Consider the following 5,952-nt stretch of genomic DNA (forward strand, 5'->3'; position numbering starts at 1 on the left):
ATTTACGTTGGTATATTCTGTTCAGCAGAACTTGCTAACAAGATCAGAAATAAAAAAAATCCCATCAACTTGAATGACAAAATAGAATTCACTCAGTATCACAGATATCCATTACACAATTACACAAATCTCCAGAGTATAACATCATCAAACTCCATAACACAACGATAGAGGATGAGAATGTCTGTATTGTCCTGGTAATGTTTTATAGCTGATACAACAATGTAATCCATGTTTAACAAATTAATAGAAAATCCATTATTTTCTCACAACTTGAATATATGTCACATTTTAAGAATCCCAGAAATCACAAGTCAGGAATACATTTTTGTGTGTATGATCATCATTTCTACATTTTAGTGTGTTACATGATGCACTAGAAATACCACACAGTTTCTATCACATTACAACAGTGTATCCTCTCCAGACCATGTGAAGCCCTACAGGGGTATTATGAACCTCACTCCAGCTGAGGGGTTGTATAATAACTGAATGGACCTCGTCAGATATCTGTTATTCCCTCGGAGGTGGTATGAGGAACCTTTAGGGACACAAGTATCTGCTTCAGGGAAAAAGGAATCTTTTGATTGTCACCTCATGATCCTGAATACCTGATACTTCAGGATATAGACAACTGAATCCCACACAAAGTCACCTTCCATTCTCAATAATTTGCCAGGCTACTTTTATTACTATCCTTCAACAGCATTGACTGACAGTGTCATTTTGTCACTTAAAATCATTCCCATTGTTATTTACGATATCATGAAATGACACATTGAATCTGTTATTGTCAGAGCCATACAAACAATTAGGGATTACACCGCATATTGTGTCTGACAGAGCCGAATTCCTTCATCAGAAATTTAATTTTAGCATCATTTAATCACTATGTCACATATCTACACAAATTTCTTCAGTCAAGGCACCTTAGAAACTATGTATTATCACCACAGAAAATGAAGTTTTAGCACCACAGACATTGAAGTCTCAGCACCAGAAATGTAAAGTTTCAGCACCACACAGACATTGTAAAATAGCACCAGAAATGTGAATTTTCAGCACCACAAATGTGAAGTTTCAGTACCACGAATGTGAAGTTTCAGTACCACAAATGTGAAGTTTCAGCACCAGAAATGTGACGTTTCAGCACCACACAGACATTGTAGACTTAGCACCACAAATGTGAAGTTTCAGCACCACAAATGTGAAGTTTCAGTACCACACAGACATTGTAGACTTAGCACCACAAATGTGAAGTTTCAGCACCACAAATGTGAAGTTTCAGCACCACACAGACATTGTAAAATAGCACCAGAAATGTGAAGTTTCAGCACCACACAGACATTGAAGTCTCAGCACCACAAATGTGAAGTTTCAGCACCACACAGACATTGTAGACTTAGCACCACAAATGTGAAGTTTCAGCACCAGAAATGTGAAGTTTCAGCACCACAAATGTGAAGTTTCAGTACCACACAGACATTGAAGTTTCAGCACCACAAATGTAAAGTTTCAGCACCACAAATCTGAAGTTTCAGTACCACATTTAAACACAATCCATATTATCCAAACATGTCAATGAAACACAAATTTCTTCCATTACAGTATCATACATTTCAACATAAATTCAACCGTTTTGTATACAGCTAGTATGAAGCGTTGTGTTGGAGCACCACACAGATAACAATGTACAGCTAGCACCATGGTCTGTACCTAGGCCTGCTAGTATAGGAAGGGTGATTCACAGCCTGGTGTATAGACACAAACAACACTCAAGTGTACCATCACATTCCCTGTCAGGCTGCCAACTTTCTAAAGAACTTCCCTTTTTTTCCCTGAATCCAAAAATACCTGGCTGACTGCAGTGATACACACAGGTTTAATCCTGTGTTTACATGTGGTAGTGAAGCTGCTAATATGTTGAGGCCATTAGCCAATACAGAATGGTACTAGGTGGCATATAAACTTAGCAAGATAACTTGTACTTCATGGAAAATACACTAAACAGGATAACTTGTACTTCATGGAAAATATACTTAATAGGATAACTTGTAATTTGTGGAAAACACACTAAACAGGATAACTTGTACTTCATGGAAAATATACTTAATAGGATAACTTGTAATTTGTGGAAAACACACTAAACAGGATAACTTGTAATTTGTGGAAAATACGCTAAACAGGATAACTTGTACTTCATGGAAAATACACTAAACAGGATAACTTGTAATTTGTGGAAAATACGCTTAACAGGATAACTTGTACTTCATGGAAAATACACTAAACAGGATAACTTGTACTTTGTGGAAAATACGCTAAATAGGATAACTTGTAATTTGTGGAAAATACGCTTAACAGGATAACTTGTACTTCATGGAAAATACACTTAACAGGATAACTTGTACTTTGTGGAAAATACACTTAATAGAATAACTTGTACTTTGTGGAAAATACACTAAACAGGATAACTTGTAATTTGTAGAAAATACGCTAAACAGGATAACTTGTACTTCATGGAAAATATGCTTAACAGGATAACTTGTACTTTGTGGAAAATACGCTAAATAGGATAGCTTGTACTACATAGGACAACTTTAACAGACAAACCCCTCCCACGGTGTGATGTTATTACTCTCACACACCAGATCTACAGACAAACCCCTCCCACAGTATGACATAATTGCTCTCACACACCAGATCTAAAGACAAACCCCTCACACAGTGTGACATTATTGCTCTCACACACCAGATCTACAGACAAACCCCTCCCCCGGTGTGATGTGATAACTCTCACACACCAGATCTACAGACAAACCCCTCCCACGGTGTGATGTGATATTGATGTCAGTAATGACTAGTGTATAATTACCAGATATAATTGGTTTACACACCAGTGAATGTAATTAATACGAAAGGTTAGCACACGCCCATAATCAGCAGGTCAAGAGTTCAAAACAGCCAGACAGTGAACAGAGTTTCATGATCTGAAAATAAATCCATTCACTTTTCAGGGTAACTCTATTACAATCTGGTCTTCATTGTTTTCACATTAAATTTTAGAAAATATTCTTATATTTTTGATGTGATTTAGGCTCCCTCATTCCAAAAAATGTCTGTGATACTCATTTCTAGGTATGTCTGTGATAATCGTCATTCAGATCCATTCTACCTTCAGAACTTTGTAATGAGTAATAAGTTAAATCCCGTGTGAGTGAGTTTATCTGCTTTCAGTTTGATTACATGTTTGTCTATTAACTGACTTTTGTATCAGAAATGTTTTTATTATTAAAGACTTTGTTTTAAGATCTATTAAAAGATTTACATGCAAGGTATGTTTCTGATGTTTTGTTTCAGCTGATGTCCATACACATTTGTTGTAATTGTAAATGTCAACACAGGACACTTCTGATAATTTCATACTGATATAGCATGTTTCTGATGTCATGTCAACACAGGACACTTCTGATAATGTCACATTAATATAGCATATTTCTGATGTCATGTCAACACAGGACACTTCTGATAATGTCATATCTATACACGGCATTTCTGATAATGTCATGTCAACACAGGACACTTCTGATAATGTCACATTAATATAGCATATTTCTGATGTCATGTCAACACAGGACACTTCTGATAATTTCATACTGATATAGCATGTTTCTGATGTCATGTCAACACAGGACACTTCTGATAATGTCATATTAATCCACTATATTTCTGATAATGTCATGTCAACAGATGATGCACAACTGCTTTCATACAGAATGAAACAAGCAGGCTATAGCTGCTGTGGACAATATTCACACTGATGCTGCCAATCGCAGTACCTATCTCCCCCAAACTGAATCTGAAGTGGTATCACCTGTCTACCCTACACTGACACATAGAGTGGTATCTACCTTAAACTAATTCTATATATGGCTACACAAGTCTTGAGAATGATTACCCATCCCTGCCCAAGCTATAGGCCAAGTGTCAGCTTTCCCTTTGTCTGACTTAGTCTTTCAGCCCACATACCAAATGAAACAGTGAAAAACCATATTACCATAATTATACTATTTTCCCTCATTCTGACTTAATGGGCCTTGCAACCTTGTGATTCAAGATGATTTGATAAAATCCACCAATAGCAGAAAGACATACACAAAATGAAAGAGTTTAATTCAATTTCAATACTTCCTTATCTTAAAGTTGTCTGATGTTATTCAGCAAAACAAGATGGTATTCTCCGACAACTTTAACAAGAAATCCATAGTCAGAGAAAACGGCAAATCCTCAAACAGACATTTAAAACAGGGCTTTGAAGCCACAAGGGTCCAAGAGATTCCTACTGCAAGTCGTGGATTCCTAAAGAAAAAGTTTTTAATGGAATTACAGGTTTCTAGTTGGAATCAAGATTTTTTGCAATTTTTCAATGGGAATGATCTCTTAATAACAATAAGGTTTTGCATTGGACGTAATCTTTTCTCTTAAACAGGTTTCTTCAAAATGGAATCCTTCAAAGACATATGTGTGCTCTGGAGCTATCCCAGCATAGTAACAGGGATATTCCTGTGGAGTGACCTCTGAACAGTAACAGGGATATTCCTGTGGAGAGACCTCTGAACAGTAACAGGGATGTTCCTGTGGAGGGACCCCTGAACAGTAACAGGGATATTCCTGTGGAGGGACCCTTGAACAGTAACAGGGATATTCCTGTGAAGGGACCCCTGAACAGTAACAGGGATGTTCCTGTGGAGTGACCTCTGAACAGTAACAGGGATATACCTGTGGAGTGACCTCTGAACAGTAACAGGGATATCCCTGTGGAGAGACCCCTGAACAGTTACAGGGATGTTCCTGTGGAGGGACCCCTGAACAGTAACAGGGATATTCCTGTGGAGGGACCCCTGAACAGTTACAGGGATGTTCCTGTGGAGGGACCCCTTAACAGTAACAGTAACAGGGACCCCTGAACAGTTACAGGGATGTTCCTGTGGAGGGACCCCTGAACAGTAACAGGGATATCCCTGTGGAGGGACCCCTGAACAGTAACAGGGATATTCCTGTGGAGGGACCCCTGAACAGTAACAGGGATATTCCTGTGAAGGAACCCCTGAACAGTTACAGGGATGTTCCTGTGGAGGGACCCCTGAACAGTAACAGGGATATCCCTGTGGAGGGACCCCTGAACAGTAACAGGGATATTCCTGTGGAGGGACCCCTGAACAGTAACAGGACTATCCCTGTGGAGGGACCCCTGAACAGTAACAGGGATATTCCTGTGGAGGGACCCCTGAACAGTAACAGGACTATCCCTGTGGAGGGACCCCTGAACAGTAACAGGGATATCCCTGTGAAGAGGGACCCCCTTTCCACTCCAAGGAAATGGTTTTCCAATTTGCAAGGTACTGTATAGGAACCCTTCAGTGTACCAGGAAGTTGGAAGACAGCAGTAGGTGTTGGAGAAATTAGACAGTCACAGTTTGATAGAGAGGCTTGGTATATAAGGTAAGCAAGGAATTCACACTGGGAACTTTAGGTATGTATCCTACATGTCATGTCTGAAGTACATGTCACAAATGTGGTTACCAAGTGTATGTCCCAGTTGTGGTTACCAGGTGATTAGTTACCAAGCATATGTCCCAGTTGTGGTTACCATGTGACTAGTTACCAAGCATATGTCCCAGTTGTGGTTACCAGGTGATTAGTTACCAAGCGTATGTCCCATTTGTGGTTACCAGGTGACTAGTTACCAAGCATATGTCCCAGTTGTGGTTACCAGGTGACTAGTTACCAAGCATATGTCCCAGTTGTGGTTACCAGGTGACTAGTTACCAAGCGTACGTCCCAGTTGTGGTTACCAGGTGACTAGTTACCAAGCATATGTCCCAGTTGTGGTTACCAGGTGACTAGTTACCAAGCATATGTCCCAGTTGTGGTTACCAGGTGATTAGTTACCAA

Source organism: Ylistrum balloti, unplaced genomic scaffold, assembly GCF_031769215.1.
Source record: "Ylistrum balloti isolate Yb309-2 unplaced genomic scaffold, AGI_CSIRO_Ybal_v1 Utg371174, whole genome shotgun sequence".
Lineage (NCBI taxonomy): Eukaryota > Metazoa > Mollusca > Bivalvia > Pectinida > Pectinidae > Ylistrum > Ylistrum balloti.